This window comes from Toxorhynchites rutilus, chromosome 3 (assembly GCF_029784135.1).
Source record: "Toxorhynchites rutilus septentrionalis strain SRP chromosome 3, ASM2978413v1, whole genome shotgun sequence".
NCBI lineage: Eukaryota > Metazoa > Arthropoda > Insecta > Diptera > Culicidae > Toxorhynchites > Toxorhynchites rutilus.
The window spans coordinates 259,213,615-259,236,462 of NC_073746.1; the positions used below are offsets into that span (position 1 = coordinate 259,213,615).

The window sequence follows — 22,848 nt, forward strand, 5'->3', positions numbered from 1 at the left end:
TTGTAAGAAATGGTAAGGAGTTGTATCCAGGACACGACCGCATATTCGACGTAAAACTACGGAATTATAGTGTGCAATCCACTTGTTAATCTCTTCGAATATTCTTTTACAATGCATCGAAAGTTTTGAAATAACTTTTTAGATATTCAGTTATTTTTACTACTTCAGTAGAAAGCTCAAAATCGTCAACGCGAATTCACCTTCTCGCTCCAAAAACAAATATCCCCGCTCAGTCTGTGCTGCCGGTCCGTACTGAGAACCCGCTATGTCTCACAATATAAAAATTTCGTGTATTTGTCGGCTCATGCCGGTACGTGTCTGATAAAACCGTGTTTGTTCACTGTGTACAACATACTTCATAGCAAATCCTTATTGCATTCAACCAGGGGTTAGACATCAATTGAATATAGGCTACTCAAAATCAAAATCAATATGGCGTCATTTTTTTACCAACATATCATTTGCGAGGATTGAAATCGTTGAAATCACGGAGATAGTAAAAATAAAGAAAAATGCGCTGCTTTATTTCTAACTGCATGAGCGATTTTCATATTTCGGTTTCACATGGAGGTGTTCACATTTAACATGGAGTTTAAAGTTAGCCACTATTCGACTATATAACCGGACCGAGTTGTAAACAACAGTAATTGACAGAACCAAAATGTCAATGAACCGCAACAATATTGGGTGCACTGGCAATATGAGGGATTTGACGTTTTAGTCATACCCCTGCATTCAACAATTATCAACTTTTGCACAGAATTTTTGCACTGAGCTGCACGAGTAGAAATATTTCCTATCGATTGATGCAAATATCTCAGCAAACTACCGAGAAATGGCGAAGCTTAGATCGCAGTTGTTCCGTCCTCCTCGCTCATTGCCCGTACTACGAACGTAGCATTTGATTCGTGTATATCAGCATTTTTGGGTTCTTCTATAACAAATTACTGTAAAGAGAATCGTCGAAAGCTCACAGCGCTTTTCGTTTATTAGGTTCCGTCCTCACTTTACGATTGAACTGCGCTGCCAACTCGCACCAGAATTTAAAATTCCCACTCAGGTATCAATCACAAACTATAAACACTTTTGCTTCTATATTTCCGCGTGAGGTGGGATCGAAGCCCACAACATGCAACAGTAAGGTTTTCCTACTGGGATTTGAAAGCATCCTTCCATGAAATATACGTTGTATCTAAATAAATGCAGTGTATATCTATATTCCAAAATCCTGGATACTCTTCCATATTCACACTAGCACTAAAATTTCCCGTATGCATCTTTTTTGTAGTAGCGCACTTTGATACAGAGGGCTTCCGCTTCCTCTTTATGAACCATTCTACAGTATCTGTTGATAATTTTCTGGGAGAACTCGAATTTTGATATGATACAAAAAATTGATGTTTTCAGGTGAAATGAATCGTAGTGAGGGTGATATCGACAACCTTTCGGGTGAAACCGACACCCTGAATGAAAACTTGTTAGAATAATTTCAAATTATTAAGAGGTTATCTATATACTATGTGGACACTTTAAGACCTCAGCTTAGGTGAACATCCACGTGAAATGTGCCGATGAACGTTGAACGAAGGGATACCATGAGCTTTTGGCTGATTTTGATTTTGAGATTTTGGCTGTTTTATCAGTTCAGCTCAGCCGTTTTGTCTTTCGAATATAAACACAAGGCATCTTCGAAAAGTAAAAACGCATTTTTCCTGTCTGTGAAACACAAAACCAGGTGTCGGTTTTACCCCGACTGAAGGTGTCGGTGTTACCCCGAATGGACTCGAAATTTCAAAACAATGTTTTCAAGCATTGATAAGCAACAACACCACCTACCGTCTTACAAACTACACTGAACAATGATCTAGGATAAATTAAGCTCATAAAAGTATCGAATGTTCCAAAATTTTCCGACTTGAACACTTAAATTCCACGAGCGAAATTAGACTGTCTCCTGTTTGCTAACCGGTCCTGTTTTGTTGTTTGTTTGGACAGCAAAACGATTTCCGCAGCTGTGGGGTGACTCGAAACGTAAAAAATGACAAGAGTGTACAGAGGCCATCGGAAAATTTTCAAAAAAATTCTTTTAACTAAAAAAAACTGGGAGTGTCGGTTTTACCCACAGTGTCGGTTTTTCCCTGATTTCCCCCACGGAAAAATAAAAATTGTCAGCGGCGTTAATACGTAAGTACTAGTATTTGTAGTAAGTAAATCTAGATACAAAGTAAGCAAGTAAATATAATGTTTTCTAGTAAACAAGTGAGTATTTTTTCATAATTCATGATTTTTCTCTACAATGAATAATGCCTAAAAACTTCTGACAAAAATTTTTTTTCGAGATGTTACTAGATCTCGACGTTTCATGTAATTTTAAGACATTTGGCATCGAAATTTTGTTTTCGAAAACCCCGATTTCCTTTACTCCTCTTGGGTAATATTTCGATTTTCAAAAAATTCAAACTTTGACCGCTTTGCGCCACTCTCCCTTAAGTCCGATTGAGCTGAATTTTGACATAGGGTGTTTTTTCGAGGTGGTGAATATTTTGTATAGGGTATCTTTTTGAAATTTTAGAGTCGACTTTTTCCCATACATTCATTGGCACCCTAATGTATATGCTTATAGAAATAGTCAAGATTTCAACGGTATGGTTGAATGAATAAAAATAAATAAGTGAGAATGAAAAAAAAAACAATTGTTACCGCTAAAAACGATACGATTTATCATCATTATTTTCGGTAGATATTTGGTAGATTTATACGAGTTTCGGATTCAATCCCGTTCTAACTAAAGATTCTTCATTAAGGAAATTTCGTCCAACTCGCACTGGTACATGCGTGTTCTCGAACTCAAAATATAGTCAAGGTATTCCACGCTTAATTCGAATGACGCACATATTACTACGTTGAGAAGGCGATGTTCCTTTTAAAACGTTAATACCATCTGAAAACAAGAATAGAAAATACATGTTTTGACGTAGGACTACGTCTTTCATTTATGTACCGGGGTGCTAGTTTAAGGGGGTATTCTAGTGTAGAGACACGAATTTCGGACGTTTTTTCGAACTCCGTAAAAATTAAACAAAGAATATTTTTACTATCCATTATATCATTATTCGTTTATCTATCTTTCAACAATAAAACAAAAATAGGACGGAAAAAAAATATTCATAATTAGAATAGTTACATGCTGGTGAAGTGAGGGTGTTCAAAAAAAAGTTGTGCCATGGCGTACACGATTCCAGTCCTTCTGGTTATCTGAAACAAAAAAATCGAACAGATTCTGAATCAGTAAAGATGTCGCTATGGCATGAACCTCGGACAAGTAAAAAACATGGGTTTTAACAAAATGGCGGCCGTTTGAAAACAAAAATGCTGTTTAAAACGTCTTTTTTTGCGTTTACCGATTTTTTAAAAATAGTAAAATTAAAAAGTTATAATTTTTTATTGGTTCATGCGATAGAGAGATGTATGCAGATTATTTTCATATAAATTTGACATAAATCGGTTCAGTAGAACTTGAGATATCGTGTACGCCAGTTAGAAAAAAACTAGTTCCGAGAGAAACGCGTTTGAAGTTCATTGTGATGGCCGTAACAGGTTAGATACCACATCACTAAGATGGCTCTAACTAGGTAAATAATAGGATTTTCGATAAGTCCTTTCTAGAGTATATTCTTGAATGCCTAAACTACAGAAATATGGTAAAAAAAAAATTTCGATTTTTTCAGATTTCTAGACTAGAATACCCCCTTAATGTTTCGAAAACGAGAGAGTGACGCTGGAGTGCAAGTTAATACCTATTTACCGAATGATAAAAGGTCAAAGAGTTATACGATTGTCACTTATTGGTCCAAAAAATAGTTTCAATAGCTTAAAAATTGCTTTGAAACGGACTATTGAAATCATAACAATCTAGCTCATTGATGATGTTTGCTTTTGTGGTGATCGAAGTGTGTTCCCGAACACGGGCGCTAAATCAAGGCACCTGGAGAAACCGTAAAAGCAGACTCGGAAATCCACTCAGTTATAATTGTACAGCGTTTGGAGTAGATTATTGCTGCTGTGGCGAATCTAGCTTCGTTCATCGTTTTAACACCGGGATCGTTAAAAGGTCTCCCTTAGGCCAGAAGGGAATCCATTGGGAGAAAAGTGGTACCACTGAAAAGGTGACTAAGAAAGTACCAGCATCGAAAATTGTTTCCGCTTGAGACATCGGAGTAGCCGTCACACACACATACACACGCTCAACTCTTTTCGTTTGGTGGTATCGAGTTAGTATTAACTGCTGGCGGGCATCGAGCGTCGAGGACAAAAAACGGAAAAGATGTCATCGTTGCTGATAAATAATCTGTCAGTTCTGTTTAAAACTTAGAATTGTGTTGAAGCGAAAGAGTTTATTTAGTTCTCTTTTTAAAATATGACACTGCGAGCAAATACTTGTTTTTGTATTTTATGTTTGAGAACTAGTAACACGCAATGTATTATTTATTATGTATTGGGCAAACATAAGAAAGCCAAATAATATAATCTATATATATATATAAAAATCTCGTCACGATTTTCGTGGTCGAACTCCTCCGAAACGGCGCGATCGATTTTTATGAAAGAAGCCAGAAAAAAATCTTTAATAAACGGTCATACTTTTTATGAACATGTGGTTAGAGGAGACGACCCAACAAGCAAAGTTGACGCGATGAGGACAACATCATTATCCGATGCAGTGAACTGTGTCAATAATTTATGGTCGACACATACGCAAAGGTAGATAGAGAACGACTGCGATTCCTACGACGCAATCAACAGAAGTGGCGTGAGAAATAATATGTTCACTTGCGAGACGCTATCATGAGCAACACCGACACAGCCTTCACTATTGCCAGGCCAAAACGCATGCAATGTCGAATCAAACAAAAATTAAGCTTCTAATGGGCTCCATTACCACATTACACTTATACGGTTTCACACGTTGCTGGATACATTCAGATGAATGGCAAGTGCGAGAATTACTTCATACGCACATTTTTGTTTTGGTTTTCTGTGATCCGTTCAGCTCAAGTCCAATCGGGTTGTACAAATGTGCCACAAAATTCGACACAGATGTCATTGTAGTTCGTGTTCCTTTTTTGCTGAATGGATAATGGTAATAAATTTTCGGATGAGAGAAACACGCTTTTAAAATAAAAATTATGTATGAAAATACTCTGCCAAAATAATTGAAATATGCTCTAATATATGTTCTGTATAATGTGCGGGGAAACATATTGAACAAAAATTGTCTCTGATAATGCTTTTAAATTATGGATAGAGTTTTGCCGGAATGCAAGGAGATTTATAGAGAAAAAGTTAAGTAGGGTTAGGACTAAGTTTCCAAGGTATTCAAACATCTTTGAGGAAAAATTTTCATTCATATTTTAACAATGCAAAATTACTTTCGGTTCTGCTAAGAATTTTTCACCAACGAGCCAGTAATTGAACGAAATCATTATAGATTTCCTTTATTTCAATTTTCTACTTTGCTACAAATTGTTAGAACAGACACACACACCTACACTTATGCATTAGTTATTGTTCATTTAACGACCAAAATATTGTTACTAGAAAAATGGCAGAACAACGTTTGCCGGGTCAGCTAGTATATATAATATAATAGAAGTAAATCTTGTACCAATTTTGCGTGATTGCTTCTTTTGCTGAATATTTTACCTTTGTTACATACAAGTTGTTCGACAACGAATCTGCTTTGCTAGCCGTATCTTGCATCACCCACGTATAAATTATGACTCAGATGAGGTTTCAAGCAGATCCGTATTTATAGATTTTTGTGATTTCAATAATTTGTTGTTGTCTTTTGTTATAAAGACTTAAAACTTCTTCAGCTCATTCGACTCTATCAATAGTTGGCAAGGCTATATACTCGTGGATATTTTAACTTCAAACTTCAAACTTCAAACAAATGAACACTTAACCAACGATAGTCCTACGTTAGCCTGGCGGTTGTACCACAGATATAATCCACTTCCTGTTTTTCTCCGAATTGTATGTAAAATGAAGCTGTATATCCACATCTGGCATCCCTGGTCGCAAATAACGTATACAAAGAAGCGAATGTTGTGTATATCGAAACACCAAACCATTAAACCAGGCTTTCGAGTCTCGTCCTATTCTCAAATTTCAGCAACAGGGCACTCACTAAGAAGCTCAGTTTTTACTGTCAAGCTGAAGCTCACCGTGTGTTAGTATTGTGATGATATTCTTCTAACGCTTTTGAACTGGCTTTGCAATGATCACCAAAAATAATCAAAGTACAAAATTTGTAGATCATCTTTGTGTGAGTACCATCAATTGATACTTACGACAAATCGCGGCTCTGCTCCTTCTTCACCTGTCTTGAGAAACACAATGCTCTCCCGTTCGACGCTCTCCGGTAACGATGTTGCTTCGATGAACACCAAACGAGAAGTGGTGTGGCTTCATACTTTCTTTCCTTCTTTGTTTTCTAGAGGCTTTAAGGTGAAGGTGGAAGGAAGCCATCGTAGTAGTATAGGTAAAAGCACGCGTGAAAATGGGTTAATAGTGTTTGTGAGAGAAGAGCAAAGCGCGCGTAAAAAATCAATTCACTAATCAGACTGTGTGGCGTGTATTTGCATATGAAGTAAAATTCTGATTATACGCGAGTGTAACATGAGCAAATTTTCGTACTAACAGGTTCTTCCGCACAGTAACTCGACATTGATAATTCCTTAATATTTTCATTCGTTGATCGTTTTGTTTTTACATATCCACGTTGGATAGCCTTAACGCTTTTCTTTCTTTGGCCGAGGCATTTTGATTGAATGTAATACTTTTCCGTTCACCATTTTTGAAAGTATAGGCAGCCGTGGTAGTTTTCCGAGCTTTGCAATACAATTTTCTTTACCAATGTTAAAGTTGCTAAAACTTACATTATAGACCTATTAAACAAGAAAAAAAATAATTGTATTGATGTCAACACAATTTTATTTTATTGATTTTCATGACATGAAACGCTATGGAATAACATTTTTTGAGTGGTTTTTTTTTTTTTGTAGCTGTTTCGATGACATCAGTGTCGAAAAAAATAACGATGTTTTCACCAATACAAACAAAAGGAGGCGATCTGGCGTAGCGGTAACATCCATACCTCTCACGCTAAAGGTCACGAGTTCAATTCTCACTCCCGACATTCTTCCGAAATGGAAGGTAAAAGTGACGAACCAGCCAAATGTGTTGAAAGTCACTATAATACAGAAATAAAAAAAAAAAAAATAAAAAATACCAACAAAACCATTGTAGAAAATTGCAAGATTAAAATTTAACTTTCAGAGCACTAGCTCGAGTATTCCGACGTTTTCCACTATACATCGCGACGGCAGATGAAAATCTCATATCTTGTGAGTAATCGATTAAAGTTTTGTTGATATTACTTGATGGGAAGTGTGCGAAAACGATTATTTCCTTCACACTATTTCACAAAATAATTGATTTACGGGCAGCGGTGAGGGAGGGAGATGAAAGAAATAAGCGCCATTGTGGCTTCCTTCCACCTTCATCTTAAACTTTCAGTTCATTCGCCTCTAACATGTGGCTTCAAATCGCGAATGGCTTATTTATATCAAACTAGCTGACCCGGCAAACTTCGTCCCGCCTAAAATTTATTTTTCGTTATCACATCCACGTTTTCTTACTAAGCGCACGTTCATGGGTCCAATCGCAGAACTGCTATAAAATTTCAGTACTTCTACCAAAACTCGGCACTATAGTATCAAATTATTTTCAGACAAAATTTTCGTGCATGTTTCTTCGTTGCATGGAATAAATGATTGAGAGGGAAATATGATAGAATGGAGACAGCCCTAAATCGGACAATTTCTTTCTCGAATTTTGCTCTTATCAACACATTCGGCGATACATTTCTATTTATATAGATACAAGACGATATAGGAGTGCATTTTATCACATTAAAATCCATTTCCACTTTCGAACTAATATCAATTTCGTTACCGCAAACATCAAATGGACTAACAACGCTTGTCAATATGTAATTGTAGAACAAATGCGAATTGAATTTTTCGAATTTTCCCATTTTCCTTCAGAGTTTTCCGAAAATTTTCAATTGTCATGTTTGGTAGGAATATGTTTAGTTGAAATATGTGCATTATTTAAATGGGACCCCCTCTTCTTTCCAGAAGAGGAAGGGGTGTCATATCATTATAGAAACATTTCTCGTACCCATTTGGCTCCATTCGCTTGATTAGTTCTCGAGTTATGCAGAAGTTTGTGTTTCATTTGTAAGGCATACACCCCTCCCCCCCTTTGAGAGGGAGTAGGTGTGTCGAACCACCATAGAAACGTTTCGTGCGCCCTAAAACTTCCACATGCCAAATATTCCTCAATTTACTTGATTAGCTTACAAGTTATGCAGAAATTTGTGTTTCATTTGAACGGGAGCCTCCATTTAGAGAGATGGGAGGAGTGTCGAACTACCATAGAAAGTTTATCGATCACTAAAACCTCTATACGTTAAGTTTGATTTTATTTGTTCTATTAGCTCTCGCGTTGTTCAGCACTCTCCCCCTCTCCCCTCTCCAGCGAGGGGAAAGGAGTTTCAAACCACCATAAAACATTTATTGCTCACTAAAACCTCCATATGCCAAATTTGGTTCCATCTGCTTGATTAGTTCTCGAGTTATGTAAAAATTTGTCTTTCATTTGTATGGCAGCCCCCTCTTAGAAAAGGGGGAACTATCGAGCTATCATAAGAAGCTACTGAACCGATCAACATGAAAATTGGTATGTAGGGGTTTTTGGGGCCGGGGAAGGTTTTCATGATGGTTTGAGACCCCTCCCCCCACACTTAGGGGGGGGGGGTGCTGCCATACAAATGAAACACAAATTTCTGCATTACTCGAGAATTAATCAAGCAAGTGAAACGAAATTTGGCATGTGAAGGTTTTAGGATGCAATAAATGATTATATGGTGGTTAGATACTCCTCCCTCCTCTCTAAGGGGGTCTGCCATACAAATGAAATACAAATTTCCGCATTACTCGAGAATTAGTCAAGCAAATGGAGCCAAATTAGGCATGTGAAGATTTTAGGGCGCACGAAACGTTTCTATGGTGAATAGACACGCCTTCCCCTCGCTAAGGGGAGAAGAGGGGTGGGGTCTGTCTTTATTCTATATTTTTTTCTGTATTAAATTCAACAAAATTACAAAATGATTCCATGCAACGGAGAAACATGTAATTTGCAAGTGGTAGAAAAGACTTGAACGAGAATTGTGTCTGTTCTAGTTGTATTCATTGTATCGAGTCATACTATAGCTTGTTGGAAAGGTTTATATTTATATAGTCCTTGACAATGTTTTGTTTGGTTAAGTCGTTCGTGAGTTATAGTGTCGCAAATATGGAGCAAAATAAAGAGAAAATCCGACATATTTTACAGTACTACTATGACAAAGGCAAAAATGCATCTCAAGCTGCCAATAAAATTTGTGCAGTTTATAGACCCGATACAGTTTCCATTTCCACCGCACAACGATGGTTTCAACGTTTTCGTTCTGGTGTAGAGGTCGTCGAAGATGCGCCACGTTCCGGAGAGCCAGGCCACACACTTCTTTGGTGACGCGCCAGAAGCTCCGGGAGCTCGGATGGGAGGTTCTTTTGCATCCGCCGTATAGTCCGGGCCTTGCACCAAGTGACTACCACCTGTTTTTGTCCATGGCGAACGAGCTAGGTAGTCAGAAGTTAGCCACAAAAGAGGCCTGTGAAAATTGGCTATCCGATTTTTTTTTGCCAATAAGGAAGCGAGCTTCTATAACAGGGGTATTATGAAGTTGGCATCTCGTTGGGAACAAGTCATCGAACAAAACAGCGCATATTTGACTTAAAACAGATGATTGTAACTAATTTTATGAACAAATGAAAATTCAAAAAAAAATACCGCAGGACTTTTTTGACAGCCTAATATATATAAGTTGGAAACGGACAGAATTGAATGAGGTTCATCGGGGCAAGTTGAAACGATTATTCAAAGTTCAACTTGACAGTTATCTTAAAAAATCACTAAATCTCTGTATGACTTTCAATGAAAAATAGAGATTAGCACTGGATGTTTCGAAAAATATAAATTTTAAAAATGTTTAGTTTTCATATACACTGTTTCAACCTCGAACCATCTACAACTGATTTAAGAAACACAAAATTGAAGGAATTACATATAAACAATTGGAAAAGGGGTGAGAAGTGGGGGAGTAGTCTCATACACACAAAACAGACTCTACATACTAGCAGTTAATATACGAAACAATAACATCAAGAATACTATTTAAGACGCTTTCATGTTAGCGTAAAGCCACTCGAAACGGCCACTAAAGAGGTTTATGGGATCATCCAAATATTCAAATATTACGTAACGTACTCAAAAAGGAAAGAGGGGACGGCTTGTGGAAACTCATTTAGAAATGAATCCAACTAAATCTAAACATTGTTATGCATATGACCATTTGTTACATGTTATGTAGAGGAGAGAGAGTCTAAAATAGTAAAAAAAAGTGTTACGTAATATTTGAACGACCCCTAGTTGTAAAATTAACAAATTTGGCTTGTCTCATGTCTGTGTATTCATAAATTACGTAGGACATACTGTGGAACGAAATATGAACAATTTTCATTTTTTTTTCGAATTTATCATCATTAATTCATATAGAAATCACCGACAAATATCGTCCGACATCTCCAGCAGAGTTTAAAATATAGGCGATTTTCACTGCTTTTTAAACTTACCCCAGGGCTGAAAAAATTTTGCAATTCTGGCGATATTTTAGAAAAAAAATCAATATTTTCGGATCGATAAAATCAGCGCGCAAATTTGTTTGTTTTGAAGTCACGAATGAGGAAATGTAAACAAAGGCGCGGATTGCGTTAAGGCATTCCGATATTCTGGTAATGGCTGTCTTAAGGTGGGTTGAAAGGTAATTTATACTGAAAAAATATATCACGTCAATCCATCATTCCTAGTAAAAGTTATGATTTCCGTTTTAACTTCCCCCGGTGTACATGATATTGGTTGCTCGTTACTGACGGTACGGGAAGGTAAGCACACGAATCGGCAGAACAAATGTATGGGAAAATGAGAATGCTTCCAGTTTTCATTAATTTCCACCGTTTGGGGATTAGGGAATTGTAATGAATAGCATATCAAACAAATCGTAGACAACTTCCGATTCGATTGGTGTGCAAATCATCAGAATTCGTTCGCTGTGAAAAAAGTTATTTGCGTTAACTTTATTTCACAAAAACGTGACCTGTTTTCTGATTTGGTACCCTTCCTGAAAGACGTAGTTCTACTTCAAAAACAGTTACAAAATTGCACTTCACGTTACACGTGTCTCTGACCACGTTATAAATGGAACCAGCGCTAATATTTACTAAAATATATTTTCGCTCCAAATAGCAATTCTGTTCGCCTTATATCCAACATAATTCAAATATAACAAGGGAACTGCACATATTTCCAGCAAATGTAATTCGGTGCCTGAATGTAGGTCACAGCAAGAAGATCCAAGTTTTACACCAGTAGCAACACTCTCTAATTACAATAAAAACCAAGGGTTGGAGTGTTGGAAATTAGCCTAAGACAAAGCTCGGCATCGATGCTGTCATCATTTGGATACCTTCATTCCCAAAAGTTGGTGTATTCCATCACGTTTTAGATAAACAAGCTCTGTGCTGCCGAGCACCCGTCTAGCAGCTGCCGCCGAGTAATTTGATAACTAAAACGGGTGGGGCAAAATTGTGAACCACTACCCGTCGTCAACCCTTTCGATGGAGCTAATCTGTCGTACCGAATGCTGGTGGGGTGCTGCTGTATACATCGCCCCCATGTATCTACCATCACACCCGGCTGGAATAATTCAATTTCATTCAGGGAGTGCCTCGGTTGGCTCCAGTGGGAACCCATTAGCACAGATTAATACGGCATACAGTCACTTTCCGCGGCTCAGGTATATTTAATTATGTCGGTGCTGCGTGTATGATTTCTCTTAGGCCAATTTTGCTCTTGCCGGCGTTTAGTGGAAATTATGTTAATATAATAACTCTCAAATTTTGACTCATTTCCGTAACGCAGTGGATTCACCTGGTTTCACAAATTCTTTTTTTTTCAATTTTCAGGTACGAACCTCGGAGTGGAATTTCTTCAACATAAGCACCGCTTTACGAAGGTACACATATCCATTCGAACCATCCAATCTATCCATTTTCCGGCCAGCTGATTAGACCATTTATTCGGTTCAATGAGCACAATTGGTTACTGCAGAAGTGTTCAGCTCGAACAGACAAACTACAAATCAATCATTTCCCTCGAGAAAAGAAACATTGCGAAACACGAAACCGTACAATGAATCCATAATCGGCAATCATTTAATGGATTCGTTCGAATTTCGAGCCATTCGAATGGTGTAGTTGTGGGAGACCATTCTTGGTCAAACGGAAATTATCATTGTTTGTTGGTTTACCCATATCTGCAGTAAGAATTCATCTTCCATAGACAAAGGTCCAATCCGATGGGAGGAAAAACAAGTTCCGAAAATTCGAAGAGAATGATAAAATTTTTGAAGAGTATTTTTCATACGATTGAAAAACAATAGAAGATAAGTTTTTATTGGATTCTATGTATTGAACATCGCCCGGACTCGCATTGAGTTTGAATGGATTTGAACGGAGTGGTGCAGATCTGATAGCAAAATTGGAATTGCCCGTTTCTTCCACATGCTTTCACAATCAAACATTTTGCTATGACTCACCCCGTTCATTACGCCGAGGTATCACCGCAGAGGGATGCCAACCCGTCGGGAACACGTTTAATGGTGCTACTAATTTAACGCGGCAGTCGTCCATCCGCGCAAGCATCCGGCGCTAAATGTGGCCCCGAAAGGTCGTTAATGAAAATATAGCTCCCAACTGATGACGATTTGCGACCGGCAGTCGGTCGCTGTTATCGCGGTAGCAACGCTGCTGCTGCTGATACCATCGACAAAACCTAGCATTTACCGATGTGAATATTTGTACTGAATCCTCTGGTGCGGATTCGAAACGTAAATGTTGCCCATGATGACAATTCCTGGTGTTGCTAGTGGCAAAATTTGACCGATAATTTCGGGATAAATTATAAGCGCTGCCGGAGGAAGCTGCTGAAATTGCGCGCCGGTTATTTCGCTGTTCCCTTCAACATTGACCCACTGATGGTTGCGCATTTAGGTCGATAAGTTATACCGCACAGGGGACTGCTTTGCGGGGAAGGCACCGTGGAGGATCAATGGGTTGGTTCTGTGAAGTTTGTCGACTACCCAAAAATTACGCAGCGCAGAACTCAAATTAATTGGGATGAGAATTTTTGATTTGTCTGGAATTCAATCCTGTATTTCTCAGTTATAATTAATTATACTTCATTTATGAGCAATACTCATCTATAGAACTAAAATCAAGCCGATTTTTCAAAATTTTATTATATTAATTGCTTTCTTAGTATTTTACCAGCACAATATACCAAAAGGCTAAAATCAGTTCTTTTTATTAGTTGGTACTTGGAATATTACTAGAATAATTTTTATTCAATACTTGGTTGTGATTTCTGGTCCAAATAACCCGTCTTGAATTTATTTAGAGTGCAAAGCTCGAGAATACGTGTGTATATGTGCAAAAGGAAAAAACTTTCTTTGACAAAAAAAAACCGGACAGAATCTGCAGCACAGTAACATTTCGTCATAATTATCTGTTAAGAAGATAACTTTTCAATTATTACGGTTGGACTATTCTTAGCTTCGTTTCAGTTTCCAAAATTGAAGCATCCGGCGCTGATTCTATTTTATTCAATAACCAATTCGCTGAAACCCATGTTCAATCTAAATTTTCTCTATGTCTGTCTCCACACTTCAAACCTTACATCGTTTTGTAATGATTGTATGTCAAATATTACGCCTTTATTGTATTCAGAGTGGTAATTCAGATATGCAAGTATGAAGAAAACGATCGGAACGGGAATCGAGCCCGAAGTCCCTATGATGATAGGTGAGATGTTTACCTCTTGACCATGAGATTTTATATGAATGCACTAGGGTGCCAATGAATGTATGGGAAAAAATCGACCTTAAAATTTCAAAAAGTTACTTTATACAAAATGTTCACCATGTTGATTTGCACGATAATATACCCTATATAAATATTGGCTCATTCGAGCTTCATTTATTACTGTCGCAGACGTTAAAATTTATGTTTTTATGAAAACCAAAAAATCACCGGAAATCGGGGTTTCCAAAGAAAAATTTTTTTTTATGCCAAAAGTCTTAAATATTCAAGACACGTCGAGATTTACAGTTATCCCAAAAAAAATTTTTTTTTGTCGAAAATCACCTTTTCAGATGGAAGAACGACGAAGTGCCAAATAACAGTAAATGTTATAACAGTAAATCTCAACGAGTAATGCAATTTTGAGACATTCAGCATCGAGAAAAAGAATTTGAAAACCCCCGACACTAATAAATAAAGTTCGAATGAGCTAATGTTTTGCATAGGGTATATTATAGTGCAACTCAAAATTTTACAGTAAGTTCCGAATGAAAAATCGAGATCACTATTTTTATTTAGTGGCACCCAAAACCATATGTTTCGTCTCGTAGTCCGAAAAAAGATAAGTTCCAGAGTTTCGATTTTCAACCCAAAACAAATTTTTCGAGATGACACTAGATCTCGACGTTTCATGCAATTTGAAGACATTAGGCATAAAAAAATATATTTCGTAAACCCCGACTTCCTTTACTCTCCCCTTGGGTTATTTTTTGATTTTGAAATAACTCAAACTTTGACTGCTTTGTGCCACTCTCCCTTAAGTCCGTGTCGGACTTAACGGGACGTGGGAATCCGCTATTTTTGCGATCGACGAGTTACCAAGAGCACAGTAAGTTTATACTATAATACTAGGCTCCTTACCCATGTTGCACACTTCCATGATTTGAAGACTTGCATACCAATCAAATCGGAAATTCTATAAGATTTTTTTTATATATATGCTTTAATTTACTACTATCTAATCCTTAAATGGTCTAAATTACCGAAAATTGATTTCAGTAGAACTGTCGCATTTCAAAATATAAATAAATACAGAAATATAACGGTAGCTCTTCGGTCGTTGTTTTTTGCGCATCGTATTTAAGGAATTTCTCATTAACCCTCCTGTACTCGCGTGCAAAATCATAACACGTATACTCGCGCACGGTGTCACAGACCGAAAATTGAACTTCTATGCCATGTTGCCATTGTGCATTTTCCAGGCTTTATTGGTATTTATTTGAAGAAGAGGGTATGATTGAATGAAAAAACTCCAAAAAATATGTTTTCTTCGTTTTTTTATGTTTTAATAGTCATCTAATTCAGCCTCCTCAAAATAGAGTAATTTTTGATACTCCAACACAAATACCGAAATTCGATTTTTTCACTGTTGTTAAATGAAAGTGAGCAACTGAATATAATTCATGAAAGTATATAGAACTATAAAATAACATAAAAACGTATTAATCGATTGTGGTTTCATTGGAGTTAGAATCAGAACATAGCATAACCGCATCCTCGAAACAAACCTATTTTTTTACTAAGAATTAATGTCCTTTTTAGATAGCGCAAAATAATATGATGATATAAAAGGATTTCTAGGAACTTTCTTATCTTTTCTTGTTTTATTGTCGATATTGTCCATTATAAAAAAACCGAAACTGTAACTTTTAAAAATTACCATAAGCCATCGATTAGTTTACAGTTTACTGTTGACAATTCTTCCACAAGTGAAATTCTTTCACAAGTGTGTATATGTATGACCTTTATATTTAGTGAATAACTATACGAAATCGAACATTTCGAACATTTATATTTTGCTTTTGAACGTATGAATCTAACGACGAATATATCGATGAATAGTTAATATATGGATCCGTTCAATCCATTTACAAAAGGGACTGAAATCAAATAAGAATAGTCCGGAAATGATCTTATGCATTATATTCAATAAATATTCCACACCACTAACATTAATTTATACATTTCATTCAACAATATTCTAGAATATGGAAAAAGGTACTTGTCTAAAAAAGTTACTCCTATACTCGCGTCGATGTGTCAGACCGAAAGTGTTGAAAAAGTGGCACACGTCCCATTTGTACCAACACATGCGATACGCTAAACGATGACAAACGACGAATAACGAAGCTAGAGAGAATCGCAAAGTCGTAGTGTTGATATTTTCTGAGAAATGAATTCTTGGTCTGACAGACCAATGCGCGAGTATAGGAGTGTTAAATATAGTTTATTCGACCTGATATATTCTATGGGGTTGGGGAATAAGTTCATAGCGTTTTCATATTTCTTTTATTTTCAACAATTCGTTTGCTGTTTGACAAAGGGTTAGCATTCATTCGATAGAACTTTTTTGCTCTATAAAACTGTCTTAAATGTAATTTTGAGTTATTTAATTTTTTATTAATTTTGAGGCTTAGAAATGATATTCCCAGACAAAAATCAACTTTTTCGACAACTGCTCTCCTTTGCTTTTCATCGAGGTCAACAAGCTGCCGAAACAACCCGGGACATTGGCGACGAGTATGGAGAAGGCCTACGGCACGGGAATGGTTTGCAAAGTGGTTTGCAAAAAACATGACGAGTTTAACGTCGATGAAAAGCCCCTTCTGAATTCGTCTGGACTGTTCATATATTCTAGGAGAAGTGAACAGATGTCTGGATTAATTTCAGCGAATAATTCGCATACAATTTACTTTGTTTTTTGGGAACAAAATGGTCACTAGTGGGTAACGACTAACTATAGCTGATAGACACGCTTTTCTTGAAGAAGCCAAGCCTCATTGTGCTAAACGTTTGTGTTTCTTACAACGTTTTTGTCGAATAAGAAAATTTCAATTACGACTCTAGTGGAATGGACCATGGAATTGGGATGGGATTTAATACATGTACCTACCATTGCAATAATGATTTAAACACAAAAATTGGTGAGTTATATATATGATATAACCGCAAGGTTGACGTAGGACCACCGTTGTTGCGAAGCAACATAAGAAACGAAGTTCCGATATTTTAATAGATGTTATTTCACGAAATCGATTAAAATTTTCCTGTGGTTTACACTACATTGATTAGGTTAGGATATCAACAATTTATCATTAGGACTCACGTTTGTGGGTATCTCCTACACTCGTACCCTAACTGGATTCTTTTAGAATCTATTAGTATTATTTCCTAAATTCAAGGCTCTAATAATTAGCGGGTACTTCAAATAATAAGGCTATCTAAGTTACCTCTCGGCGTATTGATTCTTAGGTATAAATGAAGTTTAATTGATTTTCACTAAATGTATACTATCACGTTTCCTCAAACAGTTCGACTTGCTTTGTTTTACTTAGGAAGGATAATCAAGTCGAGCTTTTTGAAGAAACAGCGTCATCAAGTACACGAACACGAACATATTTTGTTAGTTTCAGTGCTCGCCGTTGAATCGTTGGTGCGTTGCTGTACATCAGGGGTGTACGCAACAACCGTTGACTTAGTAATCATTTGTTTGTATTGATTAAATTATTGATTGAATGAGTGTTGTGTTCATATCCACTTTTGTAGTCCGTGTGAGGAAAACACATTCCGGAGTAGAAAAATGCATACGTATACGAGAGTATCCCCGGCTTGTAGAATCAATAACTTCAATTTCAATTTTTTATACTATAGAGGCTTCAAACTTGGAAGTTCATTCGTCTTTAGTATCCGTGATGACGTATTTTCCAGATTTCTCGGTTTTGTAGTCCGTATTTAGGAAACATATTCCGGTATGTACGTACCGAAAATACCCGCAGCTTGCAGGTATTTGCAGGTATTGCCACATCAGAAAACAGGTCACGTTTTATGAATTAAGTTAACGTTAATAACTAGTTTCATTGCGAACAAATTTTGATGATTTGCTTTCCAATCGATTCGGAATTCTCTAAGATTTGTTTTATATGCTATACATTACAATTCCCTATTCCCTAAACGGTTTAAATACATGAAAACTGGAAGCATTCCCATTTTACCATACATTAGTTCTGCCGATTTGTGTGCCCGTGTCCCGTACCGTCAATAACGAGCAACAAATACATTCTTTTTTCCCTGTTTTCAACTTATTTGCCATCCGTGAATTCCAGTCACACCACTCCTCGCTTGGTGGTCATCGAAGTAACATAGTTGCCGGCGAGCGTCGAGCGAGAATTAATTGTCCTAGACTAGACAGACGAAGGAGGAGTATGAAGTAGAGTTCTTTCCACCAGCAGCTTTCTCAAGACTAGAGGCAAATGAACTGAAGAATCACAGAAATCACAGACGCGAGCGAGCTAGCAAGGTGAGAATTTAAGCAAAATGTTTTAAAATCACGATTTTTACTCCACTGTACTTATGATAGCCAATAAAAATCACCATAACGTTGAAATTTTACATTTTTTATTGGAATAAGACATACTTGAAATATAAAAAACTAGAAGTGGGTTATATCCGTGATATAACCGCAAGGTAGACGTAGGACTACCGCTGGCTCTGTTATCATTCGTTTTAAATTTCATCTGAATGAATTCTCAACGAAATTGACGAAAAGATTGATGAAAGTTTTCCTTGTTAGAGTGTGAGTGGATGATTATAAGTACACCTAGGATTTTCTACGCGGGGGATACGTACCTCGTAAAAAAACCGCGTTAACTGAACAATCCACGTGAACAAACTCGTAAAAAACACTCGTACAAAACCGCCTAAACAACCTGAGTGTATAAAATTGTTATTAACATGAAATACTATTTCGAACTAGTTTGCGTGGTTTTGCAAAAGCAACTGATGAAGTTGCAGCACATTCCGATCAATACAAAAGCAATCATCGTCAATGAGCTGATTTCAATAGTCTGTTTCCAAATGACTTTTTAAGCTATTGAAACGATTTTTTGTATCAATAAGTGACAATCATATAAATCTTTGACATTTTATCTTTCGTATGAAGTGATTATTATTTCACTCCATTCAGCCAGTAAAGAGGTATTAACGTTCAAAACCGTGTACTCCAGCGTCACTCTCTCGTTTTCGAAACTTTGAACTTACACCCCGGTACAGAAATAAAAGACGTAGTCCTATGTCAAAAATATATTTTTAAACTGTAAATAATCGAGTCCAACCTGTAATAGATTTTCAGGTGGAATGTATACACTTTCAAGATGAAAATTACGAATGAAAAATCATCTTTCTATATTTAATATGTGATTTTTTATATATGAAATATATAAAAAAATATATCTAATATCTAATATGTAGATCTGCAGTGACGACGTCTGATATTGATATACGATTAGGAAGGCATATTATTCTCTATCAGTTTACCAGGACCCAAGTCAGTTTTAAATTGTTCATATTTTAAATGAAAACTTTTACATTTATTTTTATTTATTTACTTGGTCTCGAGTTTCAAAAACTCCACAGACTGAATCTTAGTCTAAGTTCCTTAATCTACTTTTGAACACGTATTTAGACAGATTAAAATCAAATACAGCACTTACATTATTGAACGATCTAACACAGTTATCAAAAGGATTGTTGTACCCATACATTGCTCTATGACGGTAACTACAAATAAATCACGCTCACGAAGTTGACGGAAAGGTGCGTACAAGTTGATATTTTGCAGAAGAGAATGGCAGTCTATGTTTCCAATGATGAGGTCTAATATAAAAAGTCTCTGAAGGTTGCTGCGTCTATCGGCTAGAGTTTCAAGATGAATGAGTCTACAGCGACTTCGATAGTCCGGCAGATTTGTTGGATCATTCCACGGAAGTTGTCGAAGAACATATCGTATGAAGCTGCGTTGAACCCCTTCCATCCGAATACTCTGGATTGCATGATAAGTCGACCATACGGGAGCAGCACACTCCATGATGCTGCGAACAATCGAACAGTATAGTGCCTTTAGAGCGTATGCATCGGTGAAGCCACTTGCATTGCGTCGGATAAATCCAAGGTCGGCAAAGGCCTTTGCGGTTGTCGCGCTTACATGTTCGTTGAACCGGAGTTTGCTGTCAACAGTGACCCCTAGATCACGGATAGTTTCTACACGCTCCAGAACCTCTGAATGGATGGAATTTTTAAAATCTAATAGGGATTGTCGGCGGGAAAACGAAATAAATTTGCACTTTTTGGTGTTAAGCTCCATCCCGTTCTCAGTACACCACAGAGATAACTCGTCCACATCAGCTTGAAGTGCGCAGCAGTCTAGATGAGATGATATCACTTTGTAGATTTTTAGGTCGTCGGCGTACATCAGCAAACTCGATTTCAACCGGAAGCAGAGATCATTATTAAACAAAATGAATATCAGCGGTCCAAGAACGCTACCTTGAGGAACTCCTGACGTGATGGAGAAAACGCGTGAGTGAAATCCGTTCAGTTTGACAAACGCTCTCCGGTCAGATAGATACAAGCGTAGCCATTCGGTGATCCAATCAGGGAAGCCAAGATATTTAAATTTGGCAATTGCCAAGTCCAGAGGTACCTTGTCGAACGCCTTAGAGAAATCGAAGTATATCGCATAAATCTGGTGTCGTTTTCAATTTTCGAACACAGGAAACTCACGTAGGACATCAGGTTGGTAGTAGCAGATCGCTTCTGCACGAAACCATGCTGGAGCTCCGATATCAATGGTCGGGAAGCGGCATACAGAGCATCGTGAACCAAATGCTCGAACACTTTTAACAGAGAACGTAAAATCGAGACACCTCTGTAATTCTCAATTGCATGATTGTTGCCAGCTTTAAAAATCGGAGTTATCGAGACCAGCTTCCAGGCATCCGGAAATACACCTTCACTGAGTGACCTGTTGAAAATTATCGTCAGTGGTATCAGCAGTGAATCGGCACATTCTCTTAAAAACAGTGGCAGTATATTGTCCGTGCCGGGCCCTTTCGAAACTTCCAACTTACTCAGGGCTACAGATATTTCGTTTTGGCTCAAAACTGGAAGCGGACAACTCAGATTATACGCAGGGCAGGTTCTTACACTATCAGGGGAGAATGTTGGCGATGCTGTGCCATAAACATTCTCGAAGAATCCAGCAAAACTGTCTGCTAACTCGTGAGGTGAAGAGATAGGCGAGTTCATAAATGTCATCTCGACAGGAATTCGATTAGGTTGCTTGCGACTACGTATAAACGACCAAAAGGATGACGGATTTTGTCTCGCACTCTGCTGCAAATATTCGATGTAGCTACGAAAAGCTACATACTGGTGATTTGTGTACTGTGTTTCTAAAGACTGCAAGTTGGTACGGTTTTCGGCAGTTCTAGCTTTAAAATATTTCTTGCGTGCTTTACGAACGATGTTTCGGAGATGTTGTAACTCAGGTGTCCACCAGGGTTGTCGGAAACAATAATTTCGACATCTTCTACGCGGAACACGTCGCTCCAGAATATTGTACAACTTCTCATAAAAAAGACGGGTGGGTAATGTCGGTGACATAACCGGAGTGACGTAGGACAAAGGGGACAGCTTTTGCTAAATATATATTTTAAATATATTGTTTTATTTTCTTTTCCTACGTGTATTCCTACCTATCTACCTGAAAAATGGAATAGTTTACTGTTTACTCTTTATGAACATGTTGGGGGTTCTGAAAAGAACCTTTGGTGTTGTGTTTTTGCGTTTTTTTATAAACTTGATTCTTGATTTTTTTTCTAAAGGCTTTGTACTTATCAAATGTTCAACGTCGGGCATCTTTCGGCGTATACACATATCGTACAATCAAAATTATGGCTGTGATAGGGAATGCACAGGTGGTCATCAGCTCGTTCACTATCATATATTTCACTATTGAGCACATTACCGTACATTAAGCTGTGGTTTCGGAGACGAATGAATTGTAAGATTTGTAGTCTCCGCAAACAAAGTAAATAAAAATGAAAAAGAACTGAGATTTTGGAGACGAACTCTACGATCTGTCGAGAAATAAACGAGCTATAAGCGTTCTGAAAAACCAACAGTAAATACAGGGACGGATGACCTTCGGATTAAAGTCCTATAAAATAAGAACAGAGCAGCAGGAAATACATAGCTCATCGTGTTGCTCCTTATTTATTCCTCTATGCAATGCAGATGTAACGTCAGTCAATTTTCCACATCAGTTATCATCAGTTATCTCTATAATCGCTGTTAGGTATACTGGCACCAATCCGTTCGGCCTAGTTACCCTTGCGGAGCAATCAGTGAATGAGACCAACAGGGAACTGGAGACCTGCACGGTTCGAGTGAGACTTTGCCTTTCCCTTAACATGTCCTCCTTTGTTACGTCCACACGTCCACGTTGCTGCTTGTTTTCTTTTTATGATGTGATGCGATGCGATGTAAAACGATGCCGTACAACCACACTGGTTTACGGTTTGAAAGTAAATGAGATATTTTTTTGGGATCCGCGCGTTTTATACTCTAGCGGTACACGCTCACAGGATAGAGACAAATCGGCAGACTCAGCCAGAGGGGCGAGTCCAACGAGACGAACGAATGAGCGTTAAAAGGCAGCGATGGCAAAAAAATACATTCATTACGATTTGTTCGCTCGTTAGATTCACATGCAGGCTAAAAAGGGTCCTTTTCAGGATCACAAAATTATCTTCAATCTAAAGAGTTTATTTTTTTTTGTTATCACTCGATATCCCCATCTTGTTCGGCTAAACCTTTCTGTTTAGCGATTGCGTTTGCCACTCGCCACAGCTTTCACAGTTGGAAA

The 22,848-nt window shown here is 37.5% G+C and overlaps 1 protein-coding gene across 4 annotated transcripts in view; it reads left to right on the forward strand.

The window, feature by feature from the left end:
* LOC129780067 (connectin-like) overlaps positions 1 to 22,848 on the forward strand; it is a 710,069-nt gene that overhangs the window by 493,360 nt on the left and 193,861 nt on the right. For 2 of the 4 annotated variants that reach the window (XM_055787971.1, XM_055787970.1), the window contains one exon: positions 12,192 to 12,241. The exons of the other annotated variants lie outside the window; for them this stretch is intronic. The gene's annotated coding sequence lies outside the window, so the exon portion shown is untranslated. The remainder of the gene's footprint in view (positions 1 to 12,191; positions 12,242 to 22,848) is intronic. 4 annotated transcript variants of the gene reach the window in all.